This window comes from Gavialis gangeticus, unplaced genomic scaffold (assembly GCF_001723915.1).
Source record: "Gavialis gangeticus isolate Ggan-Ray unplaced genomic scaffold, GavGan_comp1, whole genome shotgun sequence".
Lineage (NCBI taxonomy): Eukaryota > Metazoa > Chordata > Crocodylia > Gavialidae > Gavialis > Gavialis gangeticus.
In genome coordinates this window covers 5,602,606-5,617,409 of record NW_017728973.1, presented here as the reverse complement: position 1 = coordinate 5,617,409, position 14,804 = coordinate 5,602,606, and the positions used below count along the sequence as shown (strand labels likewise).

The window sequence follows — 14,804 nt, the reverse complement described above, 5'->3', positions numbered from 1 at the left end:
CCCCCAACACTGCCGGAAGCATCTGCAGGTGGTCGCCGACTGCTGGTTAGCGCTTGCCACCCTTCCCCCTTGGCTGCTGATACCGCTGGGCCACCTGCGGGAACTTCCCACTCACCACCCCCACACCCCCACCGCCGCCACTGCCTGCAGGCAGTCACTGTGCCCCCCCAGCCTCAGGGAACACGTGTCATTCATGGGCTATACCTTCCCATGTAGAAAAGACTCCAATTTCTTTTTTCTGTGCCATGCCATGTTAGCACTGTTAGGTGTGCAAATGTGATTCACTAGATAAACCCAGAGGTTTCCAATAAGAATCCATAGTGCCAAAACCATTTTGTCCTGTTATGGGCTTTCTGAGTTCTTTGCAACAGAAGAATTGCTCTAGTATTTTTCAGCAGTCAAAGAACTAGTGAAGGCTAAGAGCTGGCATTTCCCAAGGGGTGCCTTGAGTCTAACAAGGAATGCTTTGAGTTTAAAAAGGTTGAGAACCACTGATCTAAGCAAGGGTCCTGGGCTTCCTCCTCACATGGAAATGGCAGCTGTGTAGAGGGTTCTGGGCCCTGTATAATCTTATCCCTTCTGGCAGGGTTGTTCCCTATGGGGGTCTTCTCCAGAAATTAAGCTGGTAAGTTTGAAAGCTTCGTGGAACTTCTCAGATCACCCCCACCCTCCACCCCCCCATGCTGCCCAACTCTGCTTCAAAAGCCAGGCCAGAAGATTTTTCTTCAGTCCTCTGTTAAAGGTACCATGCGCAGCCGCTTCATTTTTTTTAATTAGAATCATTTTTATGATGAAAACCTTGTCGGGGGGGGGGGGGGGTCGGGGGGGGAGTTATTAACATTTGTAACCATTTGCCCACCAGTCAGAAATGTGGTGTCCCATTTTGCTACTGGAAGAAAAAGGGAAGGAAAGGAAAGCTGATCTGGGAGAGGTGAATCAAATAGGGTAAAAAACAGTTTAAAAAAACCAAACATGTTCAGTAAAAAAAATGCTCATGGAAGGCTCAAAGAAAGTCATGCCTTTTAACCTCTGCCTCTCACCCCAGGAAATACGTGTAGAAAAGGTTTCTGGTATTCTTTTTTCTATTAGCCTATTTCAGCAAGCTCTGCTAGTATTCATGTGGGCATTGGTTTCAGACCTCAGAGTCCCCTGGCCCAAGATTTTGGGGTGCTTGGTGCTGTGCAGACATAGAACAACAACAACAAAAGGATCTTCTATAGGACAGAGTTGCTCCCTGCTCCCCCCCATTCCCCCTCCCTCCTGAGATCCTGTTGTTCAGTGTCATACAGACCGAGTGAACAAATTTCCAGAGGAAGATATCCCCTGAGTCTTCTGAGTCTGTGGGTTCCTCAGACCCAGATCCAGTCCTTCGAACCACACCTTGGGCTGCGGTAGGGTCTAACCTCCCTTAGGGTCTAAGGGCACAGCTGGCAGTTAGCGGCAGAGGTGGGGCTGCAGGGGTGGAGATGCCTGAAGCATGAGCACCGTGGACAAGTTCCTGTCGGGGGAGGAGACTGCTTTTATGGTGGATGAAGTGAGTAACATCATTAAAGAGAAAAAAATATTTTATAAAAAAAATTTGGGGCTGGTCCTGCTTTGAGCAGGGGGTTGGACTAGATGACCTCCTGAGGTCCCTTCCAACCCTAGTTTTCTCTGATTCTCACCCATCTGAGATGTCTAGTTGAGGCAAATGCACTTTGAGGCATTGACCTCAAAGTGTGGTTGCCTGTGTTGAGGATTCTGGTCTGCTCGACATAGTGAGGACTGATTTTTTTCATATTTTGATTTCTGCTTATTGAGTGCTGGGCACTTCAGAAATTCTAAGCCCAGTTGTGGGTATAGTAGAAATTTGGGCTCAGGATCCTAGTTCTCACAAACTTTCCCTTCCTATCACAGAACCAGTCCAGATTTTCAGTGGTGTATAAGTTCACCAGCTCCTGCTCCACACCTTCTCCTCCATGGTACATCCTGCAGTACTGTGCATCACACTTTTTTCCATGGCAACCATTTGTGAAGTCACCAGAGAAGCTATATGACATCAGGTAAGGAAGGACATAAAAGTAAGAAAACCAGAAACCACAGTCCTTTGTTGCTGTTGTTCTTAATTTGCCCAGTGGGATGCAGGATTCTTCTTTTTCTGTCCCAGATGGTGTTGTGTAGTGTTGCTGAGTGGCTGTTAAAGAGCTGCTGCACCCCACCCCAGAGACAGCTGCATTTCAGTAGTGGAAGAAGTGATAACATTACGAAAATGACAGCGATGTTCTTTTTTTAGTTCTTGTCACAAAGCTTCAAACTGTCCCATAATCCAGAAATGTCATTTTCAACAAAACAGGCATTTTTAACATTGAGAATGAACAAAATTCCCAATATTGTCTGATTTTGAAGCAAAATGATTTTTCTTTAAAAAAAATAAAGTTTTCAAACTTATGGAAACTTTTGCTGAAACATGAGTCATTTTTTTCCTGGGGATAAAATGTAAAATTCTTGAGGAAGGGGGGAAGTGTGTGTGTGTGGGGGGGGGGATGAAGGGTTTCTTACTGGAGGAAAGTCAAACCAGAAAAGCAAAACAATACCAATTATGTTATGAGTTTTGCATTCCATTAATGCTTTCCCCCCTAATAGTTTGGTTCATAACCAAAATGCTATGGGAACAGAATGTCAAACATTTCATTTTGCTATAGAGGTGTCTCAACACTGAACTTCCGCTCAGTCCAAAATAAGAAACGTGGATACACATCTGAATTGGGATTCAGATTTTTGGACTCCTCTGGCTACAACCTCACGGCTACGATGGTCACAGGTGCTGAATTGGAAAGCTGTGCACTGTCTGTGTCTCTTTTGCTGGGCCCTGGCAACTGAGGCATCCTTACGTTGGGGTGGGGACAAAACCCAGAACACTTCAAATGGAATGGTGCTAGCTTTGGAAAATGAAGAATGATTAGCAAAAGGGGTTTTGGATGGAAGCAAGCAACTAGAGGAGTTTTCAGAATCTTTCCTCTGATACGATCCAGAATGGAAAGGATCTCTAAGTTAGGATATAAGCTCTTCAGGGGAAGATATCTAAATGTACAGCAACTAACACCACGTCACCTTGATGCTCCTGATTGAGGCCTGTAGATACTGCTGTATTATACAAAACATAAAGTTGACCAGCCCTAGCCTTGGAGTGGAGTCAGTGGTGTTCCACCAGGGACGAGTTTGACCCAGGTCATCTCTTGGTCCCCACCTGCTCCCCCATGCAGTGTCCTGTCCGTCTGTAGAGGACCATGCAGTAACCAGCTGTTTGTCTGTGGAGTTAGGCCAAGCCCTGCTCAGTGCTCTGCTCTGACTAACACTGGCCAGTGAAACTGAGATGGAGCAGGGATAGGAGGAGTTGGTAGATTTGTTGCCATTGCAGAACCTGCCTGTGGATCTTGCTGCCTCAGGAATGTCACTGAGCCCAAAATCTTCTGCAGGGCTCAGCAGGAGAGAGGAGCTGTCAGTAAGGAAAAGCCTGTCTGCAGCTGCAATACATTGGGTAAAAGGACTTCAAAAGGTACAAAATCTCCTCCTAATCACTCGCCAACTAACCCTCTGCAAGAGATTTCTACCAAGGGAAAGCTATGGCCACCAGAGGGCGTTTGCATTGTTCAGAAGCGCCTGAGGTTTTGGCCTGATGGACCCTGTCGCCCTTTTGTTCTGGCCACCTAGAGCATGACCTATTTTGTGGCCATGGCCAGGGAACCCCACGGGGAAGGCACAAAGCTGGCTGCCTGGCCTTGTGCAGTGGGTGCACCCAATCCAGGTACACATCAACTGCTTGGACAGTGACCTCTAAACTTAATGTGACCCTCCCTGAGGCGGTAAGCTCGTTTATTCCCATTTAGAGGTGGAGAAACTGAGGCACAGGATGTGAGGGGACTCGCCCTCGGGTACTCAGTGGGTTGGCAACACAGCTTGGCAGAGAGCCCAGGAGTCCCAGCTCCTGGCTCCTTGTGGAAGGCGCTGAACTGTGGGGTGTCCTAGAAATGGGAACAAAACTTCCCAGCCCTGTTCTGAGTCCGTATTCTGAGTTTGTCCCCTCCCAGAGCTGGGCACAGAACCCAGGAGTCCTGGCTCCCAGCCCTCCCTGCTTCAACCCACTCCCCTGCAGAGCTAAGGATAGAAAGAATGGTGGGGATCCTTCTTCCTGCCCCCCGCCCCCTGTAGCCCCTACATCCCACTCCCCTCCTAGAGCTGGGAATAGAATCCAGGAGTCCTAGTTCCCTGCTCTCTCCTTCCACCTGCAAGATCCTACCTGCCTACAGTGCTCAGGATAGGGCTTTTGGGGTCCTTCCTGAGGGCCACCATCCCACTGTATCCCCTTGACCCCACTCTCCTGCCAAGCCGACAACGGAACCCAGGTGTCCTGCCCCCCATGTCTCAGTGCATTCCCCCAAGGTGCTGCACCACCATTAGAAAGGAGCTGGGGCAGGGGCAGGGGGTGGGATTTAATTCTTCCTGGGCTGTTTCTAGCTGAGGCCCACTGAGTCGGTAAGCAACGCTGTCCCCAGGGCCTGATCCTGGTATTGTGATTTCCTCTTTGTCTGCAGTCAGGCTCCCCCACTTCCCCCCACTGCACACTCCTCCCCCCAGCCAGGCTCCCACTCTCCCCTGGGTGCTTTGCTCTGAGCTCTGCTGAAGAGGGAGAGTCTGTGTGGGGTGGCAGGAGAAGGTCACAGCCACAGCTGACACCCAGCCCAGTTCTTGGCTCCTGTTCAACCTCATCTTGCTGCTGCTGCTGCCACCCTGGTGGCACTGCAGCCTTGGTACAGAAGGTTCCCCGGGCAGGTTGCTTTCTACCCATTAACCTAAGCCCCACAGGCCCAGTGTCCCCCACTGCAGGCCCAGTGTCCTCTTTGCTGCTCTCTCCTGAGTGGGCAGCCACAGGGGGAGAGGCTAGGGGAAGGAATCCATCTATCATCCCAGGGTTGAATTTCTGGCAGAGCCTGCTCAGCCCTTAGCTCTGCTGTGGTGTGGTGTTTTGTGTGTGTGCGTGTGCAAGTGTAGGGGTAGAGGGTTCCCCCTGTTGTGGGGTGTGGAGGAGCTGGTCCATCTGCAGCACCCTCAAACCAAGGGTCTCACAGCTGTTTGTCAACCTCAGGGAACTGACCCTCAAACACTGTCCTACTTCCAAAGGGCTGTTTCCCTCATTGTATAGAGAGTGCCTGGAAGCAAAGTCATATGGCACGCCTACAGTAGAACTGGGGAAAAGTACCCAGATAGCCAAGCTCAAACTAGGAATCGCTGCTCTCCTCCCAGAGCCAGGAATAGAACCCAGGAGCCCTGCCAGTCCCGCTCTGCTCTGACTGCTAGACCATGTTTCCCAAGCGTTTCCAGCCTAACCAGTGCTTGCCAGCCCACCTCATCCCATCACAAAGAACCATGAGGCCTTATATACCTTTGCAGGTATCCCAGTGTCCACATCAGTGCCCAGAGATGGGGCATTTTCCAGACACCCTTCTCTCCACTGTGGTGGACACTGCATTCACATCAGCCTGCCTTAGCTATGAGGAGAGAATGAGTCACTGGACCTGTATCTCTGTGTGGCAGGCAGAGGGCCCCACTGGCATGCTAAATCTCTTCTCCAGGGAGAGGTGAGGGTGTCCTACACACTGTTGCACCCTCCTGGCTACCTTGATGCTTGGCAAAGGGAGAGGGATCACTGCTCTGGCTGGAGAGATGCAGCCTTGCAGATGCACTGGGCATGGTCTGCTCACCTCCCTGGTGTTTTATGGCAGGCGTGGCTGCAGGGAGTGGGGAGCTGGGAGGGTGAGGGCAGGGACAACAGAGCAAGTATAGGCTCTGGTCAGAGGAGAGGCTGAGAAAGAACCTTGATTGCCCGGGGAAGCTTGGCAGAGCCGGGCAGCTACAATTTGCCAAATTTGCTCTGATCCAGTCTGTCTCTGATCTGGATCCCCAGCGCCAAGGTCATTGATCTCGTGCCCAGTCCTTAACGCAGGATGCAAGGGCTGTGCCAGCCCAGCAGCTCCTGGCTGCTACAGAGCAGGGAGCAGGCCTGCGAACTCTGGCCAAGGGCTGACACCTGCTGGCTACTGGTGGTACTGCAGCACCTGGACCTGCGCCCTGGCGAGGCACTCCAGTACCCCATCCACACATCCGTGTGGAGCAGATCACTCCATGGTTACTCTCCACGGTCCCTGATTCATAGATGCTAGGGTCAGAAGGGACCTCAACAGATCATCGAGTCCAAACCCCTGCCTGGGCAGGAAAGAGTGCTGGGGCCAGATGACCCCAGCCAAATGCCTAACCAGCCTTCTCTTAAAGACCCCCAAGATAGGGGGAGCACCACCTCCCTTGGAAGCCCATTCCAAATTTTGGCCACCCCTACCGTGAAGAAGTTTTTCCTGATGTGTAGCCTAAATCTGCTCTCTGTCAGTTAGTGACCATTGTTCCTTGTTACCCCAAGAGGAGCCCTGGTGAACAGAGCATCTCTGATCCCTTGCTGTCCCCCTAATTAATTTGTAGGTGGCCACAAGATCACTTCTCAGCCTTCTCTTGCAGAGGCTGAAAAGGTCCAGGTCCCTCAGTTTCTCCTCATAGGGCTTGTCCTGTTAGCCCCTAACCGTACAAGTGGCCCTCCTCTGGACCCCCTCAAGTCTATCAACATGCTTCTTGAAGTACGGTGCCCAAAACTGGACGCAGTACTCCAACTGCAGTCTGACCAGTGCTGCATAGAGGGGAAGTATCACCTCCTTGGATCTATTTGTCATGCATCTGCTGATGCATGTTAAAAGTGCAGTTAGCTATGCTGATGTGTTCATCACACTGACGACTCATGTTCATCGTGGAGTCCACTATGACTCCGAGATCCCTTTCCGCTTCTGTGCTGCTGATAGGGTCACTTCCCAGACAGTAGGTGTGCTGGATATTTTTGCACCCTAGGTGCAGCACTCTGCACTTGTTCTTGCTGTACTGCATCCTATTGTGTACTGCTTACTTTTCTAACCTGTCCAGGTATGCTTGTAATCATTCCCCACCCTCCGGAGTGTGCACTTCACCCCACAATTTAGTATCATCTGCAAACTTGGACCGAGTACACTTCACACCCACATCCAAGTCACTGATGAAGATATTAAAGAGTACAGGTCCAAGGGCTGAACCCTGTGGGACCCCACTACTCGCATCTTTCCAGATCCATACAGACCCGTCTACTGTCACTCTCTGGGTGTGACTGCTAAGCCAATTTGCCACCCACCGGACCATGTAATCATCTATATCACAGCCTCTTAATTTATTTATGAGACTAGGATAAGATGCTGTATTGAAGGCCTTGCTAAAGTCCAAGAAAACAACATCTATCTCTACTCCTGTGTCTAAGCATTTTGTGACCCTGACATAAAAAGAAACCAGACTGGTCAGGCATGATGTACCTGCTATGAATGCATGCTGGTTTCCCTGCTGCATTAGTTTTCCCGCTGGACTACCACAAATATGATCCTTCAAAATCTTTTCAAAGACCTTACCAAGGATGGAGGTGAGACTGACCGGCCTATAATTACTCGGATCCTCCTTCCTCCCCTTCTTGAAAATAGGGACCACATTGGCCCTTTTCCAGTCATCCAAGACCTGACCCAAGCGCTGTGAGTGCTCAAACAGCCGTGCCAGTGGTTCTGCTATGACACCGGCCAATTCCTTCAGTACTCTCGGATGCAGCTTATCTGGGCGTGCTGACTTGAACACAACCAGTCCATCCAAGTGACTGCACCAAGTCAGCATCAACAGTTGGTGGGCTGATGTCCCTCTGATGCCCATGTAAGAACCCATTAGGAGACTTATCTTGAGCCCTGTTCAGGAACACTGAGGGGAAAAAACTCATTGAATAGCTCAGCCTTGTCCCCCCGTCTGTCACTAATTGCTCCTTATTGTCCAGTAGGGGGCCTATGCTGCCCTGAGCCTTCCTTTTACTCCCTACATTCATTATGACTCATTATGGCTCCTGGGCCATGTGCTGCCTGTGGGATGAGACTTTGGGAAATGTTGCTGTCCTCAAGTCAATACTGGGCAGGGAGAGCCAGGTTAGGGCTTACCTGCAGCTTGACCTTGCATAGTGTGGTTGTCCTTGGGGCAACTATACTCCAGCCAGGGGTGTCAAACATAGGGGCAGTGGGCTGGATCCAGTCTGCAGAGCCAGGTCATCCAGCCCACAGGTGTTGCCCCACCCCTGGCTGGGATGGGGGATCTTCCCACAGTGACAGCAAAGTACCTGGGAGGCTGCCGCAGCAGCACCATGGGAACAAGCCCAGCACTTCAGCTTCCTAGCCAAGCACCTGGTATGCAGGCTTCTTTCCACCAGCCCCTGTCTGGATTGGGTGCCGTGTGCACTGGATCAAATGTCTGGGGTCCATGGGCTCAATCTAGCATGCAGGGTCAGATAAGACCAGAGCAGCATGGAGAGGGGAAGCTGAGGTGTAGAGTGGGGAGAGAATGCATGAAGTTTGGCTGTGGGAAGCTGTGGTGGCCTAAAAGTACTCTGAGTTTATGGAGGAAGGGTTGATCAAGGGCTGGCAAATGCATTAGATGTGGCCTACAGCTAGGGACTGGGAGCACATGGGCATCTACCCTCTTCCTTATCTTCATCCTCTACACCAATGAGGGCCAAGTTTTTTGACAAGCATGTCACAAAGGAGCCCTGTGTGCTTCTGGTGTGTTACTTTGATCCCCTTTCCTTGCCTGATCTGCTGCTCTGCTTTGTGGTTCCTGTCCCATCTGCTGCTCTGCTCTCTGCATCCTGCCTGATCTGCTGCTTTTTCTACTCCCTGCACTATCTGCCACTGTGCTCCCTGTCCCATCCCTTGTTTGCTGCGTGCCACACACAGAGGCTGCCCACATCACTTGTGGCATGCATGCTGCAGGTTGACCACCCCGCTCTACAGCACCTGCTACTTGACATTACTGAAGCCAGAACACTGGGCTAGAGGGGTTATTGAATGCATTTTAAAAGCCCTTGCAGCAGTTGGGCACTGATTATCCCCTGTCCCCTTGCTTTACCTGTGGCAGATTAGGCTGCTTTTAGTGTCTTTGGGCAACATGCCTTATTGTTGTGTGACAGGGTTGTTTGCATAGTTTTAGGAGCAGGCTAGACAAGGACTTGTCTGGGATAGTTTGGATAGGGACGATCCTGCCTCGAACAGTGTGTTGAGCTAGATGATCCCCTGAGGGCCCTGCCAGCCTGACTTTTCTATGATTCTATGACCTTTGCTCTCACAAGGCCTGTTCTTAAGTGACTTGACCAAGGTCTCATAGCAGGTCAGGGGAAGAGAGGGGGGATGAGGGTGAAGGAAGGGACCCAGTTCTCTCAAGTCCTCAACCTCAGCCCATACATCGTAGTGCCCCTCTGCAGGGTGAGGAAACTCACACCCGGGTTCCCTGGCCTCTGTGCCTGGCTCACTGACGACTACAAAGGTGCTTTGTCACTCTGTGCCTCTGCTTCCCTATCTGAGGAAAACATATGAACATAAAAATTGACATTACTGGGTCAGGCTATAGGTTCATCTTGCCCAGTCTCCTATGTCACACAGTGGCAGACAGTGGATGCTGACAGGGAGGAGTCGGGTATGACCGGGGTCTTTTTTCATTGTCCCCCTTTTACTTGCAGTCTCCAGCATTCCCTTTACCAGGGGACATAGTTCTTCATCTCTTGATTTTTTGGGAGTTTTTTTCTGGGGGTGGGGGTTGGGAGGGGGAGATATATATGGTTATATCTATACACCATCTAGCATAAACTGTCCATTGCACACCTTAAACCACATTAAGAAACCATGCACTGTTACAATAAATGCACCTGCTCTCCTGTGCTCCCATGCACCCACCCCACGCCCTTCCCTAACCCAATCACAGTTCTTTAGCCCCAGTCCCGATCTGGGGTATACATTCTCAGTTCATTCACTGTCTTTGTCATTGTCGATGTTGCTGTCACTTCCGCTGCTGCTGATCCTGTCGCTGTTTCCAGGTACAGTTGCATCATTGTTCTCTTTGTTCTTCCCGTCCTCTTTCCCTCCTGGAGGGTCTTTGAACAGCTTGTGCCAAGTGTCCCTTTTCCAAGTGGAATTGGCTGAGTCTTCTCCATTCACTCCCACCGATTTCTAATAGTAGGACTGAAGTTCACTCAGAAACTTATCTTATCTCAGATGCTTATCTTGCTGGGGTAAGATGACCCCAGCTGACTTCCTGCCCCTGGGGTGGGGAGCTGGATTTGATGATCCTCCGAGGTCTCTTCCAGCCCTAATGTCTATAAATCTATGAATCTATGAAACATTTTAACACAGTCTGTTTCCTCGAGCTCCGTGTGTCTGTACATCAGAAGGTTCCTGCATTGTCACAGGGCACTCCTGATGCAGAGCACAAACTTCACCTCTTGATGTATTTCAACCTTAGCAAAACAGAGCTGGGATGGCCCTCAGGAGGTCTTCATGTCCAACCACCTGCTCCAAGCAGGATCTGAGAGACATAGTTAGCTGTGTTAGTCTGAATTCAAGTAGATGGCAAGGTATATTTGCCTAACACTACTCTCTGTCTGTCTCTCTCTCTCTCTATATATATACCTCAGTTAGTCAATAAATGCAAGTCTACCCTGCCCTCTATTCAGTTAGCACAGCCAAGCATCTGTCTGACCTGCCTTTAACAACTTTCAGGGAAGAGGGACAGATCCCACTCAATAGCATCTCCCAGTCTTACACTGAGTCATTGATGACCGCTCTGAGCACAATGATCCAACCAGTTATGCACCCCCCTTACTGCAATTTCTCGCATCTGAAGATTGTAGGAAGCAGCGTCAGAAGCTTATTTTCATCATATCCACAGCCCACTCCCCCACATCTCCTCAAAGCTGATCACTCTGTCATTGTGGCTGAAGGTTCTTCCTACAGGAGCTGCTTTATCTGGAAACAAGCTACTGGGCTCAGTAGAGGTCAGGGGACTGGTGGGAGAACACCTTGACTTCTGTTAAGATGAGATGACCTAATGGTGCCTTTCTGGCCTTACGCTCTCTAAGCTGATGTAAAACGCCCTCTGGGTAGGTCTGCATAGCAAGTACAGAGGTACACGTCAGCAGACATACCTAGGCTGGCTTTGAACTACTCTATATACTTTGGCATGTCATACACAAGAAAATATGGTAGCCCAGGGACCAGTACCTGCAGCATGAAGCTCAGCCTGGGGCAACTGTGGAACTTTCTGAGACTACGATGAATATTAGCAACACCAAGCCCTTTTCTACCAGCACCCCACACCCTTCCCCCCCTACTTTGCAGGAATTGAACCAGGCCCCTCTGTGCCTTGAGCTAACCTGATCCAAGAGAGGTAGGTAGCCATGTTAGTCTGAAGTCAGTCAGAAGGTAAGGTAGCTATACACTTTTATAGACTAACTAAATAAGATTTATATATATATAAAGAGAGAGAGCAAGAGAGACCAAGCTTTTGTAGGCTGAAGTTCAGTTCATCAGGTGCAGTGAAAGGATGTGCAGAAAGCAGAGTGTAAGAAGAGAGAATTTAGAATACAAAAGAATGGGTGGAAGGGAGAGCGCGAGATAGGGGGCATGGGGGTAGGGGGCAATTCTAGGAGAGACAAACATTAAATCCATAGGAAAAAAGGGGTCACAAAAGCTAATCCAAGTAATGAAATAAGAATCTGTAGTCCCCGTTTAAACCATACTTAACACAGTCCACTTGTAGATCATTTCTTGTTCTGTTATTTTATGCTCAAACGGATTTAAAAAAAATTGTGCCTGAGAACAGCAATCCTGAGGTCATCGGTGTGGGCACTAGGGATGTTGAAGTGTTCTGCCACTGGCTTTTGTCCCTTTCTGCAGCTGACGTCAGATCAGTTCAATCATTCTTACATGTACAGATCACCCAGTTTGTCTGCTGTATACAGCAGACAGGCAGTGTAAGCAGGTGATGCCACATATGACGCTGGCAGAGCTGCAGGTGAATAAACCTTAGATGTTGTACTCCTTGTTATTAGGTCCAGTGATGATGTAGTCTGTGTTGATTGGGGGAGACAGCAGGCATTTGTGTCCATTGCAAGGCCTGGTGCCCCGGCGAGGATGGGAGTTTGTTAGTCTGAGAGATGCCCTTTGAGGTTGGGGGGCTGCTTGTAAGCCAAGACAGGTTTGTCCCCAGAGGTGTCCTTAAGACTGACACCCTTTTCCAGGAGGGGTTGGAAGTCTTTAATGATGTATCTCAGGTGTTCCAGCAGGAGGCTGTAGGTAACAACCAGGCAGATTCTGCTGTCCTTGTCCTGGGGTTGGTATTGGAGCAGGTCAGAGTGAGGTCTGAGCCTAGCTTTGTTGATTTGAGTGGTTACAGTTTGAGGGTTGTATTGTAATTGTAAGAACTCCTACTCCAGGTCCTGAAGGCATTAATCCTCTGGTTGTAATGTGGAGGTTGGCTGTACAGGACAGATATGACCTGACCCACCAGCTCATCCCAGCCTATTTGTACTCCTGCCACTAGAAGGAGTGCATGAGCCACACTTGGCAGGTGTGGGCTCCAGGAGGCTCACGGCGCTTTTCCCTGTGCTCTCCCAGGAACGAGTTAACCCCCCTCCCTGCACCCCACCCACGCGCCACTTCAATCCATTCCCCACCCACCCCTGTTCTCATGCCGTGCTGCCTCCCCCGCATCAGCCAGGAAGATTAGCCCCACCAGGAGCACAGGTTTCTTAATTAGCATGCAGGCCCCTCTCCTCCAAGGTAGCAGCATGGGGGGTGGGGGGAGCGTGTGCTCAGCACAGGCTGAGCTAGCGCTGCCTTGGAACCCACTGGAGAGGGCTGGCTGCCTAACCTCTCTGTGCTGGGGCCACAGGTGCCTGCTACAGACCCAGGCCCAGAGCCTGGAACAGGAGTCAAGGGTGCAGGTGGGCTGGCAGGTGCATAGCCAGGAGACACGATCCAGCCACTAGCCAGTGCACTGCTGCCCATAGGTCCCTTCCTGACCCCTGCAAATGCTTGTCCTCCAGGCCATGAAGCATGAGGCTTCCCCATGAGGTCTTCTTGTAAGAAGCAGAGGTGGCTTGTGCTGCACCACTGAGGTCTCTAAAGCCACAAGTGGAAGTAAAGGTTTGGCCAGAGATGTTTGGGTATCCAGGAAGGAGTCTGCTCTTTGCAAGCCTCAGTGAGAGTTGCCTCTAGCCATCTGGGGTGCAGGTCAGTCACTGTGCAGCTGCAGGAGCTAGGCCGAGGGGAGATGCTAGGGATGGACCCCAGGAGTCCTACCTCCCGACCCCAGCTCCAGCCACAGAATACCACTCTACTTCCAAAGCTGGGGACAGAACCCCGGGGTCCTGGCTCCCAGTCTCCTGGTCTGACCAATATGCTGTACACTTCTCAGCTCAGAAGAGAAGCCAGGAGTCCTAGCTCCCAGCCTCTGCTCTAACCGCAAGGCCCCACTCTTCCAGAGCTGGAATTTGAACCTGTGTGCACTGCCCTGCTGCAGCTACTAGGGGACACTGTTCTTCTTGTTGCCTTTTCCCATACAAACGCAGGGGGCGGCTGTGCAGCCCAGAGCTAGGACAGAAGAGTAGTGAGGACAAGATGATAGTCACCTTGCTACCGCTGTCTTGAACACCCTGCTGCTAAGCAGAGCTGCAGCCCAAGTCTTCTCACCTTTCATACTATGGTGACCTGATCTGGGTTATGGACACAGCTGCTTTGGCTGCACAGACATGACTTAGATGGAGACCCACGGTGTTCACAGCCCTTATCCCCTCAAGGAAAAGCTGCCATGATCTATTGCTTCCAGTGTTATGGGCACTGTTGCCCTATGCCCTGAAGACCTGGAGTGGGGGTTTCCCATCTCTTCCCTGCTCAGGCTCCTCTGTGAGCTCCCAGAGGCAGAGTTAGCCTGGTGCTTACCCAGTTGTCTGTGATAGAGGACCCTCAGGGGGCTGCTCTAACTTGGGCTCCAGTTCCCAATTCTCTGGTGAAGCAGAGGCTAGCCCTAGTCTAGTGCTACATATGCTGCACAGGGGAAGGGGAGTGCAAAACCCTTATTACATCAGCTTTCCAGCAGCCAAGGAGCCGGGTGAGTTGTCAGGGGCACCACTTTAAAGCCCTTTTATGCTGCTTGGAGGACCCTTGGTGTATCATGACAGCTCTGAGCTTTTGTTTCTTGACTAGGGAAAAATACTAGAGCAATTCTTCTGTTGCAAAGAACTCAGAAAGCCCATAGCAGAGTAGAGTGTTTTTCACACTATGGATTCCTACTGAAAATTTTTGGGTTTATCCTGTGAATCAGCTGTAGGTGTTTGCACACCTAATATTGCATAGCACCCTGTGGCACCCTTAAAAGGATTTCATGGCACCCTGGTTGAGAATAACTGATCTAGCCTGACACAACACAGCACAGGCCACAGCAGCTTACCCTTTATTTCCTGTATCCAGGACAGTGAACCAGCTTAAGCACATCTTTTACAGGACCCCAGCATTGGTTTTCAGCTGGAATGCAATGGAGAGCCTATTGTGTCCCTGGCCTAAACTGTTATGATAGTTAATTATCCTGGCTTTTAACAACGGCATCTGATTATTAGGCTGAATTTCTAGAGCTTCAGCTCTGGGTGTTGGAACTTGCTCTGTCTTTGTCCCCCAGATATAGAGACCTCTGCCCTGGTTACATCTGGATAGATTGCATCACCTCTCCACCAGCTTTCGGATAATTTCATGGATTGCACATATCCAGCCTCTCTCTTTCTAAGGGAAGGTGGGGGGCTTCTGGGCCTCACATAATAGTTTCATAGTTTGTAGGGTCAGAAGGGACCTGAGCAG

The 14,804-nt window shown here is 50.4% G+C and overlaps 1 protein-coding gene across 4 annotated transcripts in view; it reads left to right on the top strand.

Moving 5' to 3' along the window:
• The window catches only part of PPP1R1B (protein phosphatase 1 regulatory inhibitor subunit 1B), a 67,359-nt gene that overhangs the window by 1,219 nt on the left and 51,336 nt on the right, over window positions 1-14,804 (top strand). For 3 of the 4 annotated variants that reach the window (XM_019507289.1, XM_019507282.1, XM_019507298.1), the window contains exons 2-3: window positions 1,897-2,042; window positions 3,398-3,535. The gene's annotated coding sequence lies outside the window, so the exon portion shown is untranslated. Of the gene's footprint in view, window positions 1-580; window positions 626-1,896; window positions 2,043-3,397; window positions 3,536-14,804 lie in introns of those variants that run through there. The other variant, XM_019507307.1, reaches the window with a different exon arrangement.